The following is a 16154-nucleotide window of genomic DNA, read 5'->3' as shown; positions in this document are numbered from 1 at the left end:
TATTATATAATTAATATATGTTTTGTAATTACCATGTGTCACAACGAATTACGCTTAGAATTTCAGGGAAATATCTGGTTTTACAGATATTCTATTTTACATGAACCTTTTTTCTCTTGTCATGCATATTGTCATTTTTATGTATGCTGGTACGATCAGATATTTTATGCTCTTGTATGTAAGTATATTGAAATTGTTCAAGTTATATTATTTTTAAATGGATATCAAGGTGAATTAAATGTTCACTTTTTGTAGTATCTGTAGGTTACATATGTAACAAAAATTGTGCTATCAGGGTCTTACAAAATGAGAAAAATGTGAATATTGAAGCACAGGATTGTTTAAGTAGTTTTTGCCAAAATGCGTATTATGAAAATGATATTTGAAAATAAGCATTTACTTTACATTTTCCATGGCTGAATTTAGCATAAGTTTCATGAAATATTTCCATTTTTTTTTCACTGCTTACTGCTCCATGAAGCTAACATTAAGGTGCTGAAATATTGCAGGGAAATCGACAAAACGTATGTAGCACTACAAAGTTTCCTGAATGCGATATGCTCAAGAAGAAAACATATGAATTAAAACATTAGAGCAACATAGTACATTAAATTTTAGAATTGGAGATTTCGAGCCAGTACCATGAACATAATGAATCTAAAAGTACCTGAAAGACTTTTCTCAGTATCTATTGTGGTGATTTGCTATTCGTAACTTAGTGCCTTCATAAAATATTACATGCCGTGATTGACTATTGAATTCTCAGTCTGTACTTGTATATGACCACATTATAAGGAATTATTGAAAATCCAATATATAATAAAAACTCTGTGACTGTTGGTAAATGTAAAATGTTCTGATTAGAAAGTAGAGCCTACAAATATGTTTCTTTGTTTTGCATAAACTGTCATATAGTCTTCATTCAGAGAAATAATTTAGGCCTCTTTTTCAATGTTAGAAGTCTCCCAAAAGCGTGCCAGATAGATACAATGCACAAGTACAAAAGCAGAATCTGAATTGAATTTTTAGTGCATATTTACGAACTTTCAATTGTGTGAGAGAATAGAAACTGCCTGATGCTTTAAAAAAATGATCTTGACGATGTGTTGTTTTCACTCAATGAGTGTGGCTTCTAAGCATCTAACATTATTACCAGGCTGAATAAAGAAACAAATCATCATTGCCAGAATAATTTTACAATGACTATTTTAATGTGGAAATATATCCAATGACAATTCAACTGTATGTATAGTCATCGACAACAAAAATGCAACACCTGGATCCTGAAATACCCGCTTCCTTGAAAGGCGTTGCATGTCTTGCCTATCTCTATGTGCGATAGAAATTGGATTAAATTTATTCTATGAAAATCCATTTATGGCCGTAGCGTTAGGTAACACACATAAGGCGTTGCAGGGAAAGGAGTGTCTTAGGATCCTGGTGTATCATTCTTATTGTCCGTAACTGTTTATTGGCTAGTAAGATATATATATGTGCAAAATGTGGTTTTATAATTCTAAACTGAATCTCATTTCTTATGTTTCAAAGGGTATAACTTCAATGCATGCAACGATTTTTTTTAATTCTGTCATTTCCTTGATTATGCACAGGACATGGAGAAAGTTAACGAATATATTATGAAGGTAATTTCTGAACAATATTCGAGAATTTAGTCAAGTAATTGATGTATGACATGCATTTTGCAGCAATATCTGTTTCCAATAGCACAGATTTTTAAACAAATACTTTCTAATCTCTTTACACACTTTATCGAAATGCAGCAAAGTTTTCATTTCAAGTTATATACAGCTAAATGTTTTACCAATAAAATTTTGTTTCATTTGTAAGCCATTGAAAACAATGAATTTTTGACATTTAGAAAATATATCTATTATATACATTCTAATACAGAAATAAGTATACAAGAATATGTTGTTTCCATTCAAAATTATCATATGTAGTTATTATCATGTGAATAATTATAAATTTCACGAACAAATTAGGTCCAAACACACACAAAGATCTATCTAAAGAATATGATCATTGTATTAAAAGACTGGTTTGATAATGATTTTTTTCAATATGTATTACATAAATTATACAATATCCCAGTGTGTATTCTGTATTGGTCAAGATGTTAGTGATATTTGTGATTCTAGTAAACACTTCTTTTTTTATCCATGCATGAAATCTAATGTTAGCATTAAATAATTACCTTTCAATTCAGCTGAATGTGATTGCTGAATTGAAGTAGTCTCAGAAGGAAAGTAATATGCTTATATTTTCTTAAGGTTGTAGTGATGTTTTTGGTCATTTCACCTATTGGTTATGCAGGTATATTGTATGATGTGGAGAGAGATATATAAAAAAGACTATTACATATCCATATAATTAAATTTGCGATTGTAGGCTTTTGATATGTTAATGTTTACACTGGAATGTAATAAACTCTTTCCTGAATAAAGACTCCATTTCATGCAAACCTGATCTTTTCTTTCACTATTTAAGGGGAAAAGTATCCATCGTAAGATGTTTTTGGGGTACTAAGCAAAAGCTGAGAAAATACCTCTCTGTTGCCTTTGTTGTGTTCTTCTTGATTTAGGATAAGAAAACTAAAGGAAATTTCATGGTGTCACGGAGGAGTTGTAACCTTTATGAAAATCGTGAGTTTACAAACAGAAATCAGATGCCAATATGTTCATTGGAAGAGTTCTTAATTAACAGTTCCTTTTTTTGGGGGGCGAGGGGAGAAATCCTAATTTAAAAGTAAGTAGCTGTAATTGTCACAGTTACTTTCAAATGAATAAATTAATTGATTTATTTTACTTTGTGTTTTTTCACTTTTGGCTAATTGCAAAGATGAGAATGAATTGTGATAAGATGAAATAGATTAAGGGACATATGGATAACACACAAGACAATTCCAAAAGATGATTATACTGGCCATGGGTTTAGATGCCACAGCCTCATTAGTCTGCAAATTGTCCAGGTTGTACTACGTGGAAGTGAGGATACAATTTGGTTCCTTGAGAAAGGGTCACAGAAGTAATACTATCAACACTTACTTTTACTGCTACTTGGTGACATTTAAATTTATGACTTGAAAATTCTTAACGTGGAGCTGAATTTTACAACTCTGTTTCCAACTATGTATGTCTTATATTGATGATAAGGTGAAAGCATTTTCGTGGAATGGTCTGAATCAAGAAAGCTAGGCTTCTATGTATGGTTAATTTAAAATACCAAAGCTATATCGCCATTTGTAATTTCTAATGTCACCGAACACTTCAGTGAGTGAGCCTCTGTTGATCGGGAGGGATTCCCTCCTTATTCTGTATTTTCTGCTTTATAGCAGCAACAGTGTCCTCTGGATTTACCTCCAGGGTCACTGTCTTGCCTGTCAATGTTTTCACAAATATCTGCATTAATGGCTGCTTCTTTCTTCCTACATACAGACCCGAGCCTGGCTGATATTTCTACAGCACTGATGAGCAGGGATTTGGAACTACATGCAAAACAAGACAGGAGAAGAGCCTATTAAAAATTAAACTTGTTAGAATTGATTACTGTTATTGATTACAGATATGTTTTCAGGTTTAGATTATGAAGTTGTTAGCATAGAACATGTGGCAGATATTATTATAGTGGTGGCAATATTGCAGAGAGAAACAAGATTGTAACAAGAGAGCCTGAAAAATACAGAAACAAAACATCTCATACATCCAGATTATTGCATGCAAATTTCAACTACAAATATCTTGCCTGTTCCTACACACAGACCCGAGCCTGGCTGATATTTCTACAGCACTGATGGGCAGGGATGGAACTGCATGTGAAACAAGACAGGAAATTTGTTACACTGATGAGGAGAAGAGCCTATTAAGAATTAAACTTGTTAGAATTGATTACTGACAAGAATAATTATTATTGATTACAAATATGTTTTCATTGAAGTTGTTAGAGCATATAATCATAGAACATGTGGCAGATATTATTATAGTGATGCAGAGAGAAACAAGATTGTAACAAGAGAGCCTGAAAAATATGTCCCTATCTCTATCAGAGCTATGCTGTGATGCTATTATTAGGTACAGGCTTCAGAAAATTATACCCAAGCAGATTTCAAACAAATATCTTGCCTCTTCCTACACATAAACCCGAGCCTGGCTGATATTTCTACAGCACTGATGGGCAGGGATTTGGAACTGCATGTAAAACAAGACAAGAAGAGCCTATTAAAAATTAAACTTGTTAGAATTGATTACTGACAAATTATTGATTACAAATATGTTTTCAAATTTATATTATTAAAACATATAATCATAAAACATGTGGCAGATATTATTATAATGATGCAGAGAGAAACAAGATTGTAACAAGAGAGCCTGAAAAATACAGAATCAATAAAACATCTCATACATCCAGATTATTGCAAATTGTGATATCTTATAAAAATTTGTTCTGAATATTTTATTGATACTCAATGTCCCTATCTCTATCAGAGTTATGCTGTGATGCTATTATTAGGTACAGGCTTCAGAAAATTATACCCAAGCAGATTTCAAACAAATATCTTGCCTCTTCCTGCATACAGACCCGAGCCTGGCTGTGATGGGCAGGGATTTGGAACTGCATGTGAAACAAGACAGGAAATTTATTACACTCATGAGAAGATCCTATACAGCATATAATCATAGAACATGTGGCAGATATTATTATAGTGATGGCAATAGAGAGAAACAAGATTGTGAAGTGCACACAGCAGAACCTTTAGTTCTAGAACCTAACTTGACTGAAGTTAAAGATGCTATTAAAAGGCTAAAGAATAACAAAGCACCTGGCATTGATTTAATACCAGCTGAGTTAATTAAATATGGTGGAAATTCGTTAATATGTCAAATTCATAAATTAATTTGTTTAATATGGAATAAAGAAGAAATCCCTCAACAGTGGAAAGAATCCATAATTGTTCCTGTGTTTAAAAAAGGTGATAAAATGAACTGCAATAATTACCGTGGAATTTCTCTTCTCTCAACAACATATAAAATATTATCTAACATTATTTTAACAAGACTAACACCATATGCTAATGAAATTATAGGTGATTATGAATGTGGATTTAAATGTAACAGATCAACTAAAGATCAAATTTTTCACATCAGACAGACACTTGAAAAAAAGTGGGAATATAATCAAAATGTCCATCAGCTATTCATTGATTTCAAAAAAGCATATGATTCGGTCAAAAGAGATAAATTATATAATATATTAGTAGAGTTTGGAATACCTAAGAAGCTTGTTAGTATGATAAAAATATGCACCAGTGAAACAGAAAGTAAAATTCGTGTGGGTTTTAATGTGTCTCACAAATTTACAATTCATGATGGGTTAAAACAAGGAGATGCATTATCTCCATTGCTCTTTAATTTTGCCTTAGAATATGCTGTTAGGAAGATAAAAGAAACTAATGAAGGACTAAAATTAAATGGTATGACTCAGTTGTTAGCATATGCAGATGATGTAGACTTATTAGGGGATGATATAAATACAATTAAGAATAATGCTAAAATATTTTTCCAAACTGCTAAAGAGATAGGTTTTTGAAGTTAACAAAGAGAAAACTAAATATATGCTTACAGGCCGAAACCAAGTGTTAGGTAATAATCAAAATCTTGTTTGAACCAGTTTCCAAATTCAAATACTTAGGAGTAATATTAACAAATGAAAATTATGTTAAAGAGGAAATAAAAAGTAGACTTAATTCAGGAAATGCATGTTACTTCTCTCTTCATAAACTTTTGTCTTCTTGTTTAATATCTAAGAAACTAAAAGTTAAAATATACAAAACAGTAATTTTGCCTGTAGTATTATATGGGTGTGAAACTTGGTCCCTTACATTGAAAGAGGAACATAAATTGAGAATATTTGAAAATAAGATCCTTAGGAAAATCTTTGGACCTAAAAGGGATGAGGAGACAGGTGAGGGGAGAAGGTTACATAATTTAGAACTACATCATTTGTATTCATGTCCGGATATTATTAGAATAATTAAATGAAGAAGACTTAGGTGGGCAGGCCATGTGGCACGAAGGGAGAGGGAAGAGGAGTTCACAGGATTCTTGTTGGGAAACCTGATGATAAGAGACCTGTAGGAAGGCCAAGAGGAAGATGGAGGGACAACGTTGAGATGGACCTAAAGGAAATCGGTTGGGATGGAAAAGAGTATATAGATCTTGCTCAGGCTAGGGACAGATGGAAGGCCTGTGTTGCTGCAGCCATGAACCTTCGTGTTTAAGAAGGCTAGAGAGTTAGTTAGTTAGTTAGTTAGTATTCTGTAATAAACATAATGGAATTGCGAATATGATAATCTTCATTGTAAAATTGGGAAAAATCCTCAAATGATGGGGGAAAATGGATGACATGTGCATGATCAGCAATCAAAATACTTCTAGAATCACCTGTTAGTTTGTAAACATCCGAAATTTCTTTTGTTTAAATTTATTTTATTGCGTTCTGTAATAGACGTAATGGAATGGCCAATATGATAATTTTGATTGTGAAAAATCCTGACGTGATGGGAAAAAATGGACATCATTTTCGTGATCAGCACTAAAAATACTTATTCACCCATTGATTTGGAAAAAAACTAAATTTCCCTTGCATAAATTAATTTGATGCGTTTGATGCGTTAGTTAATGGATGCAATGTAATGGCGAATATGTGAATTTTGAATGTGAAATTGTGAAAAAACCCTGACGTGATGGAAAAAATGAATTTCATTTCCGTGATCAGCATTCAAAATACTTCCAGAATCACCTATGGATTTCAAATTATCCGATACTGTGGGTTAAGTGTGAGCTTTATTGTTTACAGCAGTTGGCAGCTGACTTTTGTGAAGTGAACATACTTTAGATACTGTACGTATGTATGGTACGCAGAGCTAGTTGAAAAGTGATAGTGAAATTGTAGATAATAGCTCCTAACACAATAATAACACTCCTTTTTAATGTTTTTTCAATGTTATTTTTGAAAATGATTATTCAGAATATTTTTTTGAATTTCTCATAATTTTAAAAACATTTATATACAAATTTTCCATGTGTTATATTGGACGAAATGGCATGTACAGCGGAAGGTATACATTCGAGCTTTGTGACACTTCACGCTGTCCTGCTGAAAGATGCACCGCTGAACGTCACCCCCAAACAAATCACGAATAGTGGGTAGCAGTTTTACCTCTAAGACCTGTTCTTGGTATTTTTTGGCATTAATGTTGCCCTCTAACACTGCTAGGCGCCCGACACCATGCCTTGTCATGCTTCCTCACACCATGACTTTGACAGGATGCTTCATAGTGGCGGTGGTGCACTCAGGTAGCATGTTCGGCGACGCACAAACCTGATACCATCACTTTCAAAGATGCTGATTTTGCTTTCATCGCTCCAAATGGCTTTGCTCCAATTTTCTTGTGTCCACTTCCTGTGTGCTAACGCCCACTCCACATGCTTATTCCTATGCTTTTGATTGAGATAAGGCATCTTTCTTGCTCGTAAACCATTTTTGCAAAGTTTTTGTCTGACTGTTCGGTCAGAAACTTCTACCCCGGATGTTCTCAAGATGGAATTAACATCTTTGGCCGAACGCCGGCGATCTTATAGAGAAAGACGGCAGATTCTACTACAGTCTTGAGAAGTTAGTTTTGGTTTCCTGCTACTTCTTGGAGCAGCTTTTGTGCTCCCAGTTACTTCATACAGCTTGCAAACTTTTCTAAGGCCTGACTTTGTATCGCCAAAACCCAAAATTTTCGCTGTTTCTTCATAAGAATAACCTTCATCACGAAGCCTTACTGACTCACTCCTTATACTTGGTGAACAATCAGAGCGTTTTATTGTGTTAGGAGCCATTATTTGCAATTTCAGTAACACTTTTCAACTCTCTTAAGTACCTAAAAGATGTTTACTTCACAAAAGTCAGCTGCCAACTGCTGTAAACAATGAAGCTCACACTTTACTCACAGTAGAGTACAGAAAATACCAATAATCAGACAACAATGTTGCAGTAAGATGAAATTCTTGAAGTTACTGAACGATGTACAACAATGATGCTCCCAGTTCACCTACTATACAGCAATCGCACACAAGCATTCTGTTGGTTGAAAATAACAATAATAATCAGACTACAATGCTGCACTCAGATGAAATTATTGAAGTTACTGAACGATGCCATTTACACTTGTTTAATATTTCTATACAGAATATAGTTTTTACATTCCAGATTTTTAAAAAAATAATATTTTACTAAAAGTCTGCAGAATTAATGCAACTGCTGTATTATTATTTATAGGAATAACATCTATAATCTTTACAATAATTCAATAATGACGAGATATTTCACGAGAAGGAACATATCAAGGACTACATACAAATCAAGTCATGCTAGGACTTCGATGAGGAATAATTCTATTTATTATTTCAGAAGTATTCTTCTTCTGTTTGAGCATTTTCCCACAGAAGTCTTTCCCCAGCCAATTGAATTAGGAATAATATGACCACCAAAAGGAATTTCACCATTCAATCCAATACAAGTACCATTATTAAATACAGTAATTCTACTAGTGTCAGGAGTAACAGTACCCTGAGCAAACCATAGATTATTAGAAAAGGATCAGTCACAACAACCTAAGCTCTAATATTAACAGGGGCTCTAATATTAAAAGTGGTAGCGTCGTCAGATTGTAATCAAAGGGTCCTGGATACGATACCCGGTGGAGGCACATAGTGGTTCAGATCCCACTTAAAACTGTAGGCCCAGTCCGGATTAGGCTATTAGTGCATAATGTGGACTTAAAACACCAACTCAATCAAACTATTATTAACACGAGAATTAGGAGTATATTTCACCATTCTTCAAGCATGTGAATACATGTATCTCCATTTAATATTGCAGATGATGTACATGGTTCCACATTCTTTATAGCGACTGGATTCCATTGACTACATGTTATTCTTGGATCAACATTCCTAGGAGTATGCTTAACTCGACATATTTTATGTCACTTCTCCCGAACAAAACAATTTGGATTTGTAGCAGCAGCTTGATATTGACATTTTGTAGATGTAGTATGGTTATTACTCGTATTTCAATTTACTGATGAGGCAGATAATTTACTTCGTATATTAAGTACATTTGACATCCATCAAAAATATAGTTAAGTAAGTAAATATTATATTATACTTTTAAATACCTCATTAATCATCATACTAATTACCTCAATTGTAATTCTGGTATCCACATTATTAAATAAAAATCAATTACAGACCGAGAAAAAAGATATCTATTCGAATGTGGGTTTCACCCAAAATCTTCCACCCGAATTCCATTCGCTATACGATTCTTCCCATTTGCAGCAATCTTTCTTACCTTTCACGTAGAAATCGTATTACTCCTTCCAATAAAAATTATTATCACCAGCTCAAAGCTATTGTATTGATTCTATGTAAGATTTGTATTTCTATTAATTCTCCTTTTAGGATTATATCATGAATGAAGCCAAGGGTCATTAGAATGAGCCATCAGGAGTAATAGTTAATAATAACATTTGAGTTGCGTTAAAGAAGTATTGAATACTTCAATTTATTTCATCAAGTTAAGAAGCAATAATGCAGTCAATTTTGATCTGAAAAATTGGTATTATAGAATATCATTATATTATTAACTGAGCCCGAAGGGGAGGCATATTACTGTTAATAATATGAGCAGGATTATTCCTAAGTTAAGCGGTATATTATGAAGAAGAAGCTTCTAACTTCTGTCTTTGGTGATGAAATTCCATTAATATCCTTATTAACATTTCTTTAGTATAAAATTACATACCTTTTCAAGCTAAAATATAGGTAAAGTAACCCAAGAAATGTACTTTTCCTAACAACTTCAATTTCATGCTTTACGACATAAGCATAAATTTGTATAAATTATTAACAAAGTTACAACAAAAATTAAAATTTAAATAAACTTTAAAATAATGTTAGAATAAACATTAGAATTAATTAATTGAATATTGAAAGAACCACTCCTTATAATATTATATAACCATTGTCTACCAAGGAACTCACTTCACTCATAGCCAATAGACTTAATGTAACATACCCAATAAGAAATGATCAAGTAATTAAACCACTATAAGACGAAGAAGAAAGGAATCATATTCCATGAAATATAGTGCATAATATATTATAATTTAAAAAATGAAGAATTTTCAAATAAGAAAGACGTAATATTATGTCCAATTCATAACCCGAATAAAATACAAATAACTGTCCCAAAATCTTAAATATTATGGAAAATTATCAACAAAAATTGATGGAAAAATTAATCATCTTAAAAGGAATCCACCTATAATAGAAAAAATAGTTAACGTAGTATATAATACAATCAATACAAACATTTTTGAATAGAGAAAACTCTCTAGTCTTACAGAATTGATGGAAAATAACAGCAAAGGTTAGACGCATGCACAGTCAATGGTGCTCAATTTGCATACAGTTCACATACAACCAGTGGCGTACGCAAGGGGGAGGGTTACGGTGTTTAACCCCCCCCCCTTTCAGCTTTTGAAATATTATGAAAAATGCTGTGGAAAATAATAAAAATGGCCAATTTATCAGAAAGATCTCCGACAATACTATTACTACTACTACTGCTGCTGTTGCTGCTGCTACTACTACTACTAATAATAATAATTTGAATTATTATTCCCATGCACCATTAATGGTGAAAAGTACAGCATGCCAAACACACGTGTCTTTCAGAGTGAATGCCTTGAAAGTAAACACGAATTATTGGAAATAAAATATGAGGGCAACTATGGTTTAAAAGAGGAACAAGGTTGTTTTGTATCTCAACTGCATCAATGTTCAATAAACGTGTTTTTTTGTGTGTGAACAATGAGAATTAAGTAGCGAAAGTTCTAGTTTCGTTGTAAGCGGCTAATGTATAGATAAAGCATAGGCGGACCAATCCACCTTCGCATTGTTTACCGCGGCACTTTTGAATTTCTGAATGTCTCTCTTTAAAACGTCTCACGTCGTTGACTACACAATTATCTAAACGACAATAAGCTTAACTATTGCAAGATTTTTTTTTTTGGTAAGAACAGGGAGACAATCCAGATGTGAATTATCGGAGACATTTATGAAGGGACAAGAGCTGAAAAATTCCAACCAATTCTGGGAATCGAACCCGGATCTCCCGCGTGGTTGTCAGTCTCCCTACGGACCAGACCGCCGTAGCTCCTTGGATGAGTTCCATACTTTGATTATTTCAATTTATTTTAATATATTTTCTTGTTTTTTATAGATTTTCTGCACACTTAAAATGTCTCACCTCGTTGACTACACAATTACCGGTATTTTGTAACAAAGAAACAACACAATGCTCCCTGCAGTTGTTAAAAATCGAATGACTAGAAAGTAATTTCGTTCAATTGCTTTCATAAATACTATATTCATGTAGATCTCTACTACGTAATAGTAGTAGTGGTATTAGTAGTATTATTGGTAGTAATTCAACAAATAAATTAATTATAAGTATTATTAATTAATTATGAGCATTATTAATTAATTAAAGTATAATAAAACAATGGTAATGTGAATTTAGAGAAAGTTTTAAATATAACCACCTTCCTTGATAAAAATCCTGCGTACGCTACTGCATGCAACTCTCATCAAAAGAGCTCAAAACATTCTCCCAGCTCAGTTCTCATCTGCACTTTGATCTTACACATTCTTAGAAATCCTACCTTGCTTACCCTTGCTTGAATAACTAAAGTACAATCTTCATACAACAATATTGAAAAAAGGCATATGTTTGTAGTACAAAAAAGTGTGTATGAGTGTGAGAGAGAGTATGAGTGTATAAGTTCACTCATACATTATTTGATAAATACAGGAATACAGTTATAAATCAAAGACTGTACCTAATAATATTAATTTGAAAATAAGCTGATAGACAAAGATACGAGTATAGTAATTATAAGCTTTTTAACATGTCATAGTAATTAGATTAGTTTTTTAATTACAAGAAATATAAGTTAAATACACTAAATATGCATAGTTATTTTGGTTTGTAAGTAGTGAATATAACGGATTTACATTGCATTGTGCGTAAATTGTGTAAACGTTGCATTATAACCAGAAAATTAAACCAATTTGCCTTAGAAATACATTTTAAAGATAGCGCAAAATAGCATACTTAATAGGAAATTAAGAAACTTTCTGATGCAGGAAAGTATTGGCTAGGGCTGAAAGATATTAGTCTCTGATTGGAGTAATTTAACTGGAAACATTATCTTTTCTTTGTAAAGTATAATTTTTCGTTTCACTGATAGGTACAAATATTAACTTTATACGCCTTCATACACTCTTTTTAACATAACTCCCACATAAAAATTAGTAATAATTTGTTAAAAATTAAGTTAAACTGTAAAAATAATTAGCACTGTTTCCTTAAATAAGTGTAAACCAGCTATTGTATTACACATTTTATTCATAACACAGGGCCGCATGGGTTCTGTTGTTTTTATAATTTTGGGTGTTTTACATGTATTTGAACTTGCTAATGCTGAAACTGGCATTAGTTTACTCACATCACGCAAGAATTTTTTACAATTCACGATTTATAAATGTGGTTTGTGGTATTCACGTTTCAGTGCAATCGAAGTGATTGTCGCTAGATGTCACTGGTACGTTTCAAAATTATTCAACAAGTAATAGAGACAAATAAGCTTTAAATACAGAGACGTTTTGTTTTATTTAAATTAATTTAATGTTTCTTGCCTAAATGCTGAAAATAATACTATGTAAAACGTTGATATATCATTTGAAATTAATTTTATATATAACTGTCAAAAGTCCTAATTTGCTTCCATGATACGTTGATCTACATTAACATTTGGTTGTTCAGTGTGGTACATTACTGTGGTGTGGCCATGGCATCTCGTGGTTGTCTGAGACCTAAATTTATCTAAAGAATCAGCTGAGCTTCTTGGTTCCAGACTTAACGAAAATAACTTGCTGGCTTGTGGAACAACATTTTCCTGGTACAGACACCGAGAAAAAGAGTTTGTGCCTTATTTCTCGAAACAAGATTTTCTCGTGTTTTGTTGTGATGTGTCCGGTTTGCTGACTAAGTTAAATTTTCCTTGTCTTTGAACTGATTGGAGGCTATTCATTGACTCGAATAAAACAAGTTTAAAATTTGTTCTGTTACATAATGGAAATAAGTTCCCCTCAGTTCCTATTGCTCATTCTGTGTCACTAAAAGAAACCTACAGCAATATGCAACTTGTTCTTAATAAAATTAAATATGAGGACCATGGTTGGTTGGCGTGTGGTGATCTTAAAGGTTTGAGCATTTTACTTGGACTACAATGTGGATATACGAAAATGCCATGTTACATCTGTGAGTGGGATAGTAGGGCACGAAATTACCACTGGGAAAGAAAAGAATGGCCAATACGGAAAACGTTGAACCCGGGTTCAAAGAACATCGTACAACAACATTTAGTCAGTCCTGAGAAAGTTGTACTTCCTCCTCTTCATATCAACGGCTGATTAAACAATTTGTGAAGGCACTTATCAAGGAAGGATAATGTTTCCAGTTCATATGCAACAAATTTCCATCCCTGTCGTACGGCAAAGTGAAAGAAGGTGTTTTTGTTGGACCAGACATTAGGAAATTAATGAATGATAAAGACTTCGAGGAAACAATGACTGTAGCTGAAAGAGATGCTTGGATAGCATTTAAAAGTGTAGTGTTGAACTTCTTGGGGAACCACAAAAGTCCTGATTACAGAGAAGTTGTTGAGATTATGTGACTTAAATTTCAAGAGCTGGGTTGCAACATGAATCTCAAATTACATTTTTTGCATTCACACCTTGATAACTTTCCACAAATTCTCGGTGAATTAAGTGAGGAACAAGGCGAACGGTTCCATCAGGACATGAGGGATATGGAGAAAAGGTATCAAGGACATTGGAGTGTTAACATGATGGCTGACTACTGTTGGGCATTGTACAGAGAAACACCAGAAGAAAATCACAAGAAAGTTAGGAAAACTTACAGAAGAAAGCGTGGTAAACAGAACTGAAAAATATGTATTGTGTAATGATTTTCTTGTGTGTATATTATATACTGCTATATGTCGTTTTCTATATTATATGGGTCCTTTGTGTCTGTCTATATTCATTTTAAAATAAACATGTTGATGCGTTTAGTGTGATAAGCTACTTATTCTGATTGAAGAAAAGAAAAATTATAATAAAACAGTATGCAATATTGGACAAAGCGCAAATTTTGAAATATGATCTGTAAGAAAACCTTGCGTGATAGAGAAAAACGAATTTCATATTCGTGATCAGCATGGCACAAATAATAAAGTTCACCTATTAAACAAACAACATTAAATTGAATTTAATTTGCGGCCCTGTGTAATTTATCAAGTATAGAGCTTAAGAACTGACATGCATAACATTTGAAGGCAGTAACAATATTTTTTAAAGAAAATATTGTATTTACACAATTTTTGTTACTTAAATCCTAGTACATTTTGAAAAATTGAAAATAAAATATACCTATTTCTTTGGTATTTGTACTATAGTCAAAGAAAATGTTACTAAAATTTGACTAGTAGTTTGTGGGTTCACAGTAAATCTGAGAGTTTTATTTTTCCGTAACTGGATATAAGTGTAACTTGTTAATCACGCCAAACAGAAAATATTCAACATATTAGTAACTATGTAATCTCAATTTTGAAAGCTAACTGAACTCTAGCCTTTCGATCTATATATAGTATAGGCGTCTATAGTTGTACGATACACATAGCCTGTAAAATTTTGGAAATGTTGTCTCCTTCTCTGTCGATCAGGACCAAGAGTGTTCTCAAGTATTTTTTTATTTTATTAGTATAACTAACGTTTCAAGAAAATTAATACCATGTGCCCGGATAGCTTAGTTGGTATAGCATTAGAGTCTTAACCTATTGGCCCAGAGTTCGAGTCCCTGTCCGGGTAGTTACCATTATTTAATCTTGTCATCGGATCTTTGGCAGACTACATATAAACTACTTTTACAGTCTAACAGATTATGATTTTCTTCAAATTTCGCAACTATGCTTTTCAGTTTCTCAAATGTCACCATCTTTAGCTAACAGTACTACATGACCCCTATTTTTCATGGTAGCGTCCTAATCTAACGTAGATTTAGGGGGATCTAACCTCAGATTATGTGAAAGCCTGGTATTAGAAATACATTGGCTGCGAGAGGCGCATTTGAAAGTTGGGGTACAGCTCTGAAGAGCAACGTCAACTCAAACAAGCAATGGTGGCTTGCTCCTGTGAAATAAGAACAACACTATACCATTTGAATTAAATACTTTGATTGACTGGACGGGCGGAGTGAGGAGACGACATAGAAACGTTCGTATCTGTATCGCAGTTGAAATTCTCGTCTCCGCTGGTCCTCGTTTCGACGTGGTCCTACCCTGGAATAACACCCACGGAGGAGCACAACTCCAGGCTCCTACACTCGCGTAGTCCGGAATTCTAAACTATAATTTTCCGATCGTTAAATTCTCTCCTTTTAATTTTTTAACGACAAGCATGGAGCTTACTGCCAACAACTGTATCTGATGTAAAACTGAAGGAATCTAAGAGCGAGATATTCTCAAGCGAACTATTTAACCGGAATTTGAACTTTCTCCATTAAAACCGTGGACTAGATCGCGTCCCCTGCCAACGGCGATTTCTGTGGATAACGCTGATTTACTCTATTTCATATTCTTTCGGCCAAATGCAGTCAGCTGAGTTTTATAACTCCATTGAAGGCCGCTGGCGTGATTTGCTTTTAAGAAGCTCTTTTCCAACGCTTTAGCGGTTCCCCTTTCATGACGTAGTTAGCTTATCGATTTATGACACCCGAGGTCCTGGGTTCGAGTCTCGCCTTCGGCGTGTACGGCACACCGGCCGGGGGCAGAAAATTAGATTCACGAAGGGAAATTAATTTTTTGTAAAGCTGAGGCTAGGGAAAAAACTTGTCGCGGTTAGCCAGCCGGTCCTGTCAAGGGTAGAACACATTATATTTGAATTAAGCTAAAATAA

General features: G+C 33.5%; 1 non-coding gene across 1 annotated transcript; it reads left to right on the top strand.

The window, feature by feature from the left end:
* The first annotated feature begins 14995 nt into the window (after window positions 1–14995).
* On the top strand, window positions 14996–15068 carry TRNAK-CUU (transfer RNA lysine (anticodon CUU)). Its single transcript has one exon. It is a non-coding gene; the product is annotated as a tRNA-Lys (tRNA).
* The last annotated feature ends 1086 nt before the right edge of the window (window positions 15069–16154 follow it).

This window comes from Lepisma saccharinum, chromosome 23 (genome assembly GCF_977018435.1).
Source record: "Lepisma saccharinum chromosome 23, izLepSacc3.1, whole genome shotgun sequence".
NCBI lineage: Eukaryota > Metazoa > Arthropoda > Insecta > Zygentoma > Lepismatidae > Lepisma > Lepisma saccharinum.
This window is presented reverse-complemented; position numbering and strand designations above follow the sequence as displayed.